Source organism: Scleropages formosus, chromosome 15 (genome assembly GCF_900964775.1).
Source record: "Scleropages formosus chromosome 15, fSclFor1.1, whole genome shotgun sequence".
NCBI lineage: Eukaryota > Metazoa > Chordata > Actinopteri > Osteoglossiformes > Osteoglossidae > Scleropages > Scleropages formosus.
In genome coordinates this window covers 20,173,313-20,187,070 of record NC_041820.1, presented here as the reverse complement: position 1 = coordinate 20,187,070, position 13,758 = coordinate 20,173,313, and positions in this window count along the sequence as shown.

Sequence of the window (13,758 nt, the reverse complement as noted above, 5' to 3'; positions counted from 1 at the left end):
GTGGCAAAGTCAGGGGTCATGGATCATCTTCGGTACTGCTGCAGTGGGATATCAGGCATGTGATCTGCAAGGAAGGAGACCTTCAAGCTATTAAGCAAACTAAGGAGAAACTTCTTTTGACAATTTATACAAACTCCACTGGTAGGCTAATGGTTAGAGCTGTTGATTTTGGACACAAAGAGCACAGGTTCAACAACCCCTGCTGGCCACAGTATGCTTACTCTAAATTACATCACACAAAAGATCAGGGAAAAAAAAAAAAAAAAAAAAAAAAAAACATCCAGCTCTATAAATGGGTAAATAATTGTAAGTAGTTTAACATTGAGTTTCTTTGGAGAAAGGCCTGAGCTAAATGAATTTATGTAAATATGAACTCCAGCAGGTGATGCGGCACCCTATTTTGACCTTCATTTACATGCTTTTCTCCACTAGCGCTTTCCACTTAGAAGAGTTTATTATTCTTTCCCCAGAGTCCATGTAGGACATCTATACCACTGTCCCACTTGAGATTATACTGGCTTCAGCACTTCTCTCTGAAGCTTACTACAAAGAACATTTACATTAGCTTGGTGTATAAAACATAGAAGAATACACTATGAAACACATGAGATCTGACTATCTCATGGCCTATTAGATGGTTCCCAAACAATAGCTGGGTGGGGGTCAGTGCAGTGGCGCTGAAGGGCCTGTTTGGGTCTATCAGGACAAGCATGGCCATTTGTTTCAAACCAACAGCATTTCCTTGGTTCTGTCCTGTCAATTAGCAGGCACCCTGGGGCTCAGTAGAAGTGTGGGGAACAGAGGCCTGAGTCATTGAGTGACCAGGGAATGGTCAGGGTCCCAAGAGGAGTTCCTGCACAACTAGAAATGTTCTCAACATCCAAATGAACACTAATCAATTCTTGTTCTCAGTCAGTAGTCCTTTAAAAGGTGCCTTCACCAAGGCCTGTTGGGGAAATCAGTAGAATCTACAAGGGCTCTGCTGTGCTTCATCCGTGGGAGCAACAGGAACTGTTTACCTGTAACAGCCCTAATGGATGAGCATATTTCTCAAAAGTCTCTTTCACCCAACCTTTTAAAAAAAACAACATAACTACAAGGTAGGTAGCAGGGGCACCCATGCTGGAACGGAACTCTAATGACCCTGTCTGTAAGGTGCGAAGATTTTTAAACCCTATTTTGAGCCCTGCAGGAAAGCAAGAGAAGAAATGTAACTGCCCCTCTGTACCTGGTCACAGAGATGCTCAGTTCATAGCCCACTGGACCCCACAGAAAAGTGTTTCTTCAACATGTTTACTCATGCAGCTGACACTTTTCTCCAAAGCAACTTACTGTGTTAAGGTTCTTACCCAGCTGTATAAATGGGTAAATAGTTGTAATTTTTTACTGGAGAAATTTAGGGTAAGTACATTGTTCAAGGGCACTACAGCCAGAGGCGGGATTCAAACCTGCAACCTTTAGGTGCAAAGGAAGCAGTTCTAACTGTTATGTTAACAGCTGTCCATCCACTTGCATATCTGTTCTCCATAGCCTGTGCTCTCCTCTACACCCACACCAACACTGGAAAGCAGTACTGAGCTGATCCTTCCAGAAAATCCAGAACACTGAGTTCTCAGTCACATGCGGATAGTTTCTCGTCGGTCATGTTCCGTGTTGGGTGGAGCCAACAAGTAGAGAGCAAGAAGCACGACCAGCTTGTACTCTTCAACAAAAGAACAGTTGTGCACATACAGTTACGAGGCCAGAAGTAACAGGCTGCAGTACAGAGCAGTCAGAGCAAAGGCGTCAGAAATACTGACCTGTAACCAGATTACGATATGAAAGAAAGCACACGGAAGAGGGGTGGAAGCACACAGAGGGTTCGCTCACATCATCCACCTGGAAACCCTCCCTGCCGTTTGTTGCGTAACCTGAGGCCAAGGACGATGGGGCAGGGGGTGAGGCTATCCTCTGAATGCAAGATTTGATGTTTATAGCTGAAAGGTTTTCAAATTCCTGCTGCCAAATCCTTGTGCATCCTGGCTGTTGCAGCTTCTGAGCTCTTAATTTGCTGTCAATGCTGATAACTGAATAAGTCAGAGTTAAAATTTGACTCAGGGCACCAAAAGTATAGGACTTCCTCTAACAATGTGAAAGAGTTTGGCTTGAAACATGTTTTGTTTATCAGTTTTAAAAAAATTCTAATTTAAAAGTACAGATACTCCTTGACTTACAACGGTTCGACTTAACGATATTTTTGACTTACGATGGGTTTCGCGGAACGTAACCCCATCGTAAGTCAGGGACTGCCTGTAGATAATAATTGAATCAAAATATCTATTTAATGCTCAAGTAATAAAACTTCAGTTGAAAAGAATTATGTAGCCTCCTTAATCATTTTTAACAGTATAATTTAAGCAATAACCACTGCTATTCATAGACATCTTTGATGATTTTTGGACCATTAGATGTTTTCATCTGATAGCACAGATCTGCTAGAATTATTTAAACATTTGAATTGTGACAAGCATTCAGTACTCAGTCAAGCATTATCACTGAACCTCTCATACACAACCAAGACTTACAAACTAGCATACAGAGGGGGCTCACCAGCACCATGGCTAAAAACCCCTCTTCTACTTTATGAGGTCTTGTATAACTTTCTAGAAAAAAAAATACAGGTGATCTTCACACAAATTCACAGCATGTTGGTACTCAAGAAAGGAGCACATTTAACACCAAACACCCACTTAAGCACTCTTGACATCCTTGTAGACTCATTCTGGCACAGTGGCATGGGACCCATTTAGATTCCCGTTCAGCCTCAGAAGAGCCTCTGGAAGCCTGGACCACCTACACGTCCGATAAGGAAATTCCTTTTATTCCCATTTGCTAAATGCCTGCTGTTTTGTGCACGAGAAAAATATGGTGATTTAGAAAGCACTGCACCCATCTCCAGCACAAGCCTCATTTACTATTTATATACCTTAAGTGGTCAGGACATTAACTGTTATTAACCCCCTCTTTTATGAGGGCCCTGGTTCTGTTTAGGATAGGAAGCTCGAAGACAGTAATTGGGGGCGGGGCAGGGCAGTCACTGCAGCGTGACACCTAAAGCCACAGTGACCACAGGGCAGCCCATGGCATCTGGACTGCAGAAATTACTAGTGAAAGCCGTTCGAGTGGGATGGGGTGACCCAATTCGAAGAAAATCAGTTGAGGGAGGGCTTACGTCATCCCTACCAACCACCTGCAGATTCTTCAAATTAACATGATTGAATCTAAACAAATTTAGAAAAGAAGCTCACACTTAAAACTCTGCCAGTAGGCTGCGTGTTTCTTGACAATTCAGAGTGATGAGTGAAGCTGTGGTGAATCAAGGAGAAGAGGAGACCCTTGGGCAGCGGCACCCTGCAAACTGCCACAGTGAAATACGGCCAGAGAACAGCAAGGGAATTTGTAAACAGCACTAAGATCTGCATCTCATAGGAATGGTCTTCAGCACTCAAATTAGATGCCCTCTTATTTCTTACAGCAGAACATCCTCAGCCTACATTCCATGTTTCAAGTACATGCTTCTCCCACCAATAATATTTATCCAGCTCCCTCAGCTTCAGCTGACCAGAATTTCCAAGCAGGCTGTATCCATCTGCAGCTTTGAGCATGTGCTTCGTGCTTTTGCAACAAATAAGGGCGTTGATCTGAAGCTTCCTTTGTACACGGACATGCCATAATTTTCCCAGCTGGACAGCGGAGGGGGGGGGGGCCACCTGCAAAATCTTTCACAAAATAAAAATACCAGCTGTGTTAACCAGAACATGTCAATTTGTCTGCGTATTTCAGAAAATACAAAAAACAAAAGGCAGCACAAATCTGAACATATTAGCCCAAGAAGCTGGTTGAATGAAGGGTCATCCCACGACGAGGATAACTTCATAATGTGAGCTTTTAAAGAGGTGCCGGACAACGTGCTCCAGGACCGACTTATTTCCACACCTGGTCTTTTTCTCTCCATCTGTCAGCCAAATATTGTTTTAAACATCTGCTAAAAGGCTGCTGGCTTACAAATACACAGACAAACAGAGGTGCTCAAAAACTTTTAAAAATATAAAGAAAAATTGTTTGCACCAGCAAGATTTAGCTAGAAATATTATTCAGTCAGCTTTGTAAGCATACATGTATAAGTGCAAAATTGCTAAATTAAATACATTCATCATAAGACAAAAACTAAGAATGAAACCCCCTCTAGCATTGAATTTATAGGATTAGATTTATTCATTTAGCTGGTGCTTTTCTCCAAAGCAACTTACAATGTTATCTACAATCACTGACCCATCTATTCAGTTGGGTAATTTTACTGGAGTAATTTAGGGTAAGTACCTTGCTCAAGGGTACTACAGCTGGAGGTGGGACTCTAACCTGCAACCTCCGGGTACAGTGATAGGAGTTTTAACCACTATGCTACAAGCTACAGAAGCATTTTGTTTAAAATTAATCTATTAATATGCATGACGTAATAAATATATCACACATCACATTATTCTACAGTAGGTTTCTGTCAATCATGTGAACCAAGGTCAAGCTGCCTGACAACCATCCTGCAAAACCACCATTTCCAGTCAAAAACTCCTGGCCAAATGGGTCTCATCCACAATTAACTGGCTTGGTCTCGTGTCACAGAATCAGGGTCTTTATGGTGAGGCCATAGCTTTTGGTACTAAACACAAACCATGTTTCATATGGTCCAGGATAAGAAGTTTTCAACCACTGTCAACATGTGCAGAATTGCAAGTTCTCACGCGATCACTATGTTCTCCAGGTGTCTGGCCATTTTCAACCCACACGGTGCAGACTTCTTGCTTTGCACTTCCTTCCAAAAAAAAAAAAAAAGTCTTAATTTCCACAAACGATTCATTTGTGATTTAACAGAAAACTGGGAAGGCCAAGGTAGAGTGGAGAGGGTCTGAAAATAAAAACCATGAAAGAGGCACACATACCTTTATAATTTATGATTCCCCTCCATTCTTAGCAGGATAGGAAAGACTAGGAGTCAAGGCTGAGAAATCTCCTGGGAGAAAGAATAGATGACTAATCACAGTAGCACTGGTGGTTCTGTTCTTCCATTGCACGTCAGGTCATTGAGGAAATAAAGACCAGGTCGTGGAAGCCGTTCATCAGGACAGAGCATTTTGAAGGAGGTCCTGAAATTAGGAAATAATGCAGAATGACTTTTTAAACGATCTGTTAGATTCCTCCTCCAGACAAGCATTTAAGTATAATAGCCAGGCTAGAGGTTTGGGCCAGAAACTGGAAGACTAGCATGCACAGATGTAATGAGGACAAGTGAGATCTGAGGGAGTCCAACTATAAGTTCACGTCTGTAATACAATATAATGCCCGTTAATATAACTGATTGGGAAACCCACTACATCAGTTATCAAACGAACACCTGACGGATCCTATGACATTATGATGAATAATGAAAATGTGACATGAATGGGATTAAATGTTTCAACAAAATTCAGTACAATAGAATATGATCCCAGAGAATTCAGATGGGCCTCATATGCTGGGATGATGAAGTATGAATAATCAGCCAAACAATAATGTTCCTGCCACCCAGACAATTCACAGGAAATGATTTACAAAAAAAATTTAACCTTTGTGCACACGCATGCTGTTTGTTTAGACCACAGTAAGAAGTTTGCAGCTTCTTCTCGTTTCCTAAATACTGAAATGTAGACCCAGATGGTGGGACACGTGACTTGAGAACGAAAGAACATCCACATTTCCTGAAGAAATTGATTCACTGGGAAACAAACCTCAGAGACATACATCATCTTCCTGCCTTGGTCACACATCAAACTGTTTGTCATCTTTTAATACAATGGAGACTGCCAGTGACTGACTGGGGTGGCTGAGAAGGCTTCGCTGATCAAACCGATGAGAGTTCATTGCTGTTTGTTAATTCTGGGTGTTCTGAGCTGGACACACGCAATTGTTTGACAAGAGCTTTTGCGCCGACTGGGGAAGGTCTACTGTAACACAACAAGTGAATCATCGTATGAAAATGTCCGGAGGAAGCGGTGATGGCCCAAAACAATTATCCACAAACAACACTTAAGTGCAAAGGGAATTTGTTCTGGGAATAGCTGCTTTCACAAATTGCCAACTTCTGAGCCAAAGCTTGCAAGTATCTTCCGTTTTTCAGTGCTAGTGCTTAAGCTTAACAAGGCACCACAAGGCCCAGTGCAAATTCTGCCCTTACGGTGAGAAGATATGAACCCATGGAATTGGGTCTAGACATGGAGAGAAGCACCCGACCCTTCCCTGACCCGGCTTCATTTCCAGGGTACGAGAAGGCACCCCGGCTGCTCGAGCAGAACATGTTAAGGTGCAGAAGAGAAGAAAACACAGAACATTACTCGCCCTATTACACAATTTGAAGAGAAAACCACCAGCTCCAGAAGACCCAAAGATAGCATTCAGGGCTGTGAAGTGCAGATGGACAGAACCCCACACCATGTGCGATGGAGACCCAAAAGGTCAAGCATTGCACCAGTAGGCCTTTACGTGAAACAACTTCCTTCAGCATTAATAAATTCCTTTGCCTATGAAGTATAAGCTTTCTCCATGTGAAACAAGCATTTCAACCTTCTATTATGTTTCTCCTACAGATGCCTTTCATGCAGGAAAATATGGATATCCTTGCAATGTGCTCAGATTAACACTGCGGGGGGGGTGCGACAGCTAGTGCCTGCTGTGTGGCGGTCTGGGGTTTGAGCCCTGCTTGGGGTGCTTTACAATGGACTGGCGTCCCATCCTGGGTGTGTCCCCTCCCCCTTCGGCCTTGCACCCTGTGTTGCCAGGCTAGGCTCCGGTTTGCCACAACCCCTCTCGGAACAAGCAGTTGTCTACATTGTTAGTTCACACTGTGATTTTTAAGAATTGAAATGTTTCTCATTTCAAAGAGATCAAGAAAAGGACATCAGTCTCTGATGGATATCTTGATCTGCACAGCATCAGGGGCAAAACAGGACAAGTCAATGATGCGAGGATGAACACAATCCTTCTGAGGCTAACCCTTTGTCTACTGCGAACACTTAGCTGACCAATTCTAATAGCATTTCTTTAGGTTATCCCTGGACTTAAAGAAAACGAATCAACAAACCCTCCCACATTACTAGTTAAGCAGTTAAATCGTGTTTAACTTACAGCCTGACAAGTGACACTGTGCCCCGCGGCTTGTGGCCTTGGACTCTTCCAGAAGAGGAGCATGCTGAGTGGTTTCGTGCACTGACACCTGACACTGGAGGGTATAGAGTAACATGGGAGAAACGGAGTGTAGCCAATTTTGAGGAATTACACAAAATGCTGAACCCAAATGATGTCCATCTTTTTTTTTGCATTATTGTTCTTAAAATGTGTGTGTGTGTGTGTGTATTGTAATAGAATGATTGGAGTTAAATTGCGTGCTTTAGGATTCAGGCACAACAGAGATCAAGCAGATGGGCCACTTTCACAGTCCGAATTCTCTCTCTCTCACACACACACACACACACACACACACACACACACAGTCTGAACTGCTTGTCCCATTTGGGGTCGTAGGGAGCCGGAGCCTAACCCAGCAACACAGGGTGTAAGGCTGGAGGGGGAGGGGACACAACCAGGACAGGATGTCAGTCTGTCGCAAGGCACCCCAAGCGGGACTTGAACCCCAGGCCTACTGGAGAGCAGGACTCGGTCCTACCCACTGCACCCCCACAGCTCAAATTATCAAACATTAATAAATACAATTCTCATTTAGCAAAGTTTTGCTAGCAGAGATATAAGTATTCCAGCTTTGCTGAAACAAACACAAAGTATGAATTATTGTGATCCGTCTTTAATACTCATTAAGCGGATGGAGAGAATTACATCAACACTGTAGCGCATAAGCAAACCACAATTTTGATCTCAGCTTCTATGGGGCGATCAGTGCTACAGAGAGAACTAGTGTTTTTCTAAGAAACAGTAATAGAAAGATGGTATTTCTCCTACCATATACTAGTTAACTATTAGTGTAAGTTTTATGCGATTTAAGGTAAACACCTTGCTGTACAGCACTGCACCGCTAATGGAAATTTAAACCTGTGACTTTTAACACTTAAGGCAAGAGTTCTACCACTATACTATAAGATAACCCTGATTTTGCTACAATCATAGCAACAGACCTAATACATACATACTGCGGCACACAGTGTCCTGTGCTTGATGGGGTGAAGGACGACACACTGGTACCATTCATTATAAATGTTTCTTGCGACAGCGGCACACAAGGTAGCAATGCTCTCACTCAGAAGACCCCTTTTCCTCAAGTACTTACACATCAAGTCATCCCCAACTTTTCCCTTCCAACTAGCAAACAGGGTCACACGTTTCTTTTGCCCGGAAGTCCCCCCAGTGGTTGCACACTTTATTCACATTTTTCCCATAATGCAACTATTTACAATAAACAGGTTTCCCGCTCAAACTCGCAGTAACAATACATACATAATGTACATATATACATATCTTTCGGTGGTATATTACAGAAGAAGAATTAAATCTAACCTTAACCTGTGGTCCATGGGTGGTCTTCAGGGTGTCTGAAGTGCAGGCTTGTTCTGAAAATAAAACTAAATAAAAGTGATAGATAGATTGATCGATAGAAAAATCCACAACTACATTCAGAGGAATATCTACGAGGGTCCTTAATCTTCGTCCGATTCTTGAAGAGGTTCGTGGGCGAGTCAAAGAATAAGAGCCTCTGCAGCGCACCTTTATTATACCGCACATGAACCAACCGAGTGGCCTGAATTCATCATCATACGTTTATCTGGCATAAATATGCACGCTATCTGTGAGAAATACCTTCAAAATTACGTGTGTTCAGAGCAGCGGGGTGGTGTGGGGACCCCAGACTTGAGGTGGCACAGATCGGGTTGTGTCGGTGCCCGCTGAGAGCCCGATCGGGTCCGTCCTCTGCTTTCGCACGAACTGACTAACATGAAATCGGGGTCATCTGGAAGCCATTTCTGCTTGCTCTCTTTTTTCTCTCCTTCTCATTTTAATCTGTTAGCACAATCTCCACCCCCCCCCCCTTAACTCCCTGGGGAAGCCGGGGCCCGGTGACCAGCAGCGGCGCACGCAAGGCAGCGATGGCACGCGAACTGGTCGCTCTCAAAAAGCAACGAGCACGCAAAATGAATAAATAAATAAAATAAATAAATGGACGGAAGGTAAATAAGAGTTAGTACATCATGATGGGCCACGAGGGACAACGAGGAAATCAGGACTCAGAGAAACACTCACAGCTCTTCACAATAAGTTCTCTCTTACATTTACATGATTACAAATATTCCTTTAACTGACGCTTTTCTCCAAAGCGACTTACAATGTTAAGTTTCCTACAATTATTTGCCCGTTTTATACAGCTGGATTAATTTTACTGGAGAAAAACTAAAAAAAAAAAAAGCTTAATCCAATATTTAATCAAAACGATAAGGCAATGTAAACGTAAAAACATCAAAATTTTAACTAGTACATACATACATACATACATACACTAGTACTAAACTGATATCGAGACATTTTTTTTTTTTGTATTTTTTCCCGTTCATCATGTCTCGTATAAGCAACTTCTTAAGTGACCCCAAAAAAATAAAGAAAGAAGAGGGGAGGAAAAAGGAGAGGGGAGGGAGGGGAGGAGAAGAAGAAGAAGAAGAAGAAGAGGAAAGAGGGGGAGGGAGGGAAAGAAGGGGGGAAAAAAAAAAAAAAGGCGGGAAAAACCGCACGACTTGGAGCCACCTCGATGTGCTGGACTGATCTCTTACTCCAACCACCCACAGCTGCGCATTTAATTAAACTGCAATATTTCAATTATCTCATTAGCTGCGCTCTCCTCATTTTACGATCGACGAGCGTTACCTGCGTTTTCGGTAAATTGCATAAGACACGTGATGAGATACAACGCGATTTCATGATAATAGCAATAAATCAATAAATAAATAAATAAATAAATAAGACACTGGATCTCAAACCCCGCCCCCGGATCCAAGTGCTAACTTAAAAGGAAAACACGTTTAATAGGTAACCTATTTAACAAAATAAATTATAATCTATATAGAGCAGATTTTTGTTCTGAAAGAAATAATAAAAAGATGTCATTTATAGTACGAAAACAACTAAAAACACCCATTATAAATATAATATCGTATAGATTCGTTTATAATCATGCGATTACATATCAGAGATTAATGTATGGACCAGAAGTCGGGATATTATTGCAGTGGTGTCATCATATGATTTGAATATATCATTTAAATAACGTGTTTCCAAATGTTTGTCTGGAACACGGGACAAAATTTCGGGACCATTCCGTTATAGGGAAGGAAGGTTTATTGCTCATCTGTAGTACCTCTCATTCCACTGCTTTTACATCCACCGAGGCCATGGATATGAGTAACTGCTCAAACAAAAATGTGCCTTTTTCAAAATTTATGTCTATACTTACACTGGAATTGGTGTTATATGATTTCAGTTATTACTTCTAGTTACAAAACACAAACACACACACACACACACACACACACATTTTCAGAACCGCTTGTCCCTCACAAGGTCACGGGAAACCGGAGCCTACCCGGCAACACAGGGCATAAGGCCGGAGGGGGAAGGGGACACACCCAGGACGGGACGCCAGTCCGTCGCAAGGCACCCCAAGCGGGACTCGAACCCCAGACCCACCAAAGAGCAGGACTGCGGTCCAACCCACTGCGCCACCGCATCCCCCTTAGTTACAAAACAGCGAGAGATTTATCTTACTTTTACCAGGTTTCTCAGGTGATCATTCGGTTACCCCTTGAACCTGCAATGTTTCAATGTGCTACTGGGTAATAAACATCATTGAAGGAAATTTTGAAGCTCCATATCAGACGAAAATGTAGATGGCATTTAAGTGCAGTGTTCCCTTGTTTCCTGATGTACAGTAGTACTCTTGTGAGGTCACCGTTAGACATCTATGTACCTCTTGTATTCTGGGAGTCGGAATAAAAAGTAATGTGAAAGGATCTTGTTAACGTTCTTGCAAATCATGGAAACCTTAAAAACCTCGATCAGACCACTACAGAATTACCTTTTTATACATTGGTCAAAAAAGTATTTCTTATAACTTTCATGTTTTTTTTTTTTTTTTTTTTAAAAAAACATAGAGAGGCAGGTGGCATTGTGGTTGGAGCAGCTGCCTTTGGCTTTCAAGGTTGCTGGTTTGATCCCCACATCTACATATACAGTCCTTTGAGCAAGGTGCTTGCCCTGCAATTGCTCCAGTACCTTTGCCTGGCTGTGTGCTTACATAACTAGTTATGGCCCTGTGATGGATGGGTGTCCTGTCTAGAGTGTGCCCTCCTTGTGCCCAATATTTCTGGGATAGGCTCTGACTCACTGTGACCCTGCTCAGGACAAGCAGTTATTGAAATTTGTTGGTCTTTTTGTGTTTTTCTTTGTGTGGTAGGACTTATTTATTGCATTAAATTGAGGGTTAATGTGAACTCCCACAATTACTCACACACACATCTGAAACTGCTTATCCCATGTCGGGTTGCGGGGAGCCAGAGTCTAACCTGGCAGCACAGGACGCAAGGCTGGAGGGGGAGGGAACACAACTCAGAAGGGATGCCAGTCCATCACAAGGCACCCCATGTGGGACCTGGTCAAACTCACTGCACCACCACACCCTCCTCCCACAGTCATATCTTTTCAAAAAACACATGTGTTTGTGTGATGGATTTTGGAGGCTTCACCTTTTTTCTTGTGTACTGATGAGGCTGGGCTACTGTGAGTGAAAATCACGTATGCACACGATTCAGCACACAAAATATGAAGTCAGACAGAGTTCATGGTACACAAACCCACAAAGATCTGGCCTGAGGCACGTGGCGCACACACAAACACAGATTTCCAAGTGGTCAATTATTCATGTGTCTACCGTTGGCAGGCCTTACGCAACTTTGGTGTACCTCTGCACCAGACAGATGAGAGCAGGAGGAGCGGAATGTGACTGCTGAGAAACGGAAAGTTTGATCATTTCTCCTTTGCTTCTCTCACAGGGGTCTAGATCAGGAGTCTGATGTAGCAGTCAAGCAGGATTCATGCAAAAGGAGAACATGCATTGCATGTGACGGAAAAACTGGCACAGTGGAACACCAGCAAGCATGCATTACACTGATGTATGTCGGTCACAGGGTAACGAGTCAGCAGTAATTTGATGGTGAGCTCATATTACACTCATGGCCACCTGCTGTACTGTCACAGTATTAATCAACTTTAATTCAACATACTTGTCCTCTGAATCCAATTATAAAATGCCATTTTAGGTGGTGTTCAGCAAAATAAACTATTCACTTTAAGCCCTACTTCTTCTCCAGTGGTTTATTACATTCATTCTGGACACCTGTGTGGTTTTATATTTCTAGTTCCAGCTTCTATAGTTTTAGTGGAGTTCTCCCTCCAAATACCACAAGACAGTTTAACGTCAGCCTTCATTCAGCTCCCTATTAGTTGTCGGTGAAAATCACACACATTGTCATTTAAAAGAACACATTTGAACAAGGTATGTTAAAATAAAAACAATCCAGAAACTGTCAAATTTTGCAACAAAAAGCCAGAAGTTTCTAATTGCCGTACATTCTGTGTTTGGTGCCTAGGCAGGACCTCAGGCCTCAGATGCCTTCCACAACAGGAACTGAAGAAACAGCAATGAAGGCATGTAGCAATTTTAGATGGAAGGCAGGGGGCCTCATTTTCCTGAGTTTCATATTTAGGTTTTTTCTCCTCTTTATGTACAATAAAGACAATATTATGGTACAATATTTTCATCCATAACATCAATGGGAGAGTACCACAGAAGTCAGATTTGACTAAGACAGAAACTAAATTGCATCTTATCAAGTTGTGTGGCGTGTGACACTACAGCAATATCTTAAAAACAGACAGAAGTCGGAGAATGTTATCATGCCGTCTTAAGGAAAGAAAGATGTTGACATTAGAACGCTATTTATGAACTCATCTCTGCCCATGCAAAAAAAAAAAACAAAGACACACACCATCTTGAGGATGCAGCATTACTCTATTAATTCGCTTAACTGACACCATGTTAACTTGTAGTCTTAAATTTGTGCAATACGTCAGCCACAATTGTTTACCCTTTCATACAGTTCGATAACTCTTTCTGGAGCAGTTCACAGTAAGTAAGTTCAGTCTGATTCAATGCCAATTATTTAACCCCATCTACCACACCTTTCTTAAAGGTATTACAGAGGGAGGTGGAATAGGAATCCAGGTCTTGCAGTTGTAAGCAAACAGCTGGTAGTGTAGTAGTTAAAACTGTTGCCTTTGGCCCCCCCAGGTCACAGGTTTGAGCCTAATGCCTGGCTGTAGTACTCCTGAGCAAGGCACTTACCCAAAAAGTTACTCCAGTAAAATTACCCTGCTGTACAAATGGGTTAATAATTGTAGGTAGACTAACAGTGTGAGCTGCTTTGGAGAAAAGCATCAGCTAAATGTATAAACATATGTGAGCTATAACCACTATACCACCATCTGCAGCTCCTGTGATTGCAAGCAACAAATGGACTAAAAAAAGTTAAGTGTGGACAACTTTTTGTATTTACATTTCTTCTGCTTCCGTCAGTATGTGTACAACAGTCAGATAATTGTGTCAAAGAATACAAAGTCCCAAAACTTCAGTTTGGTTTG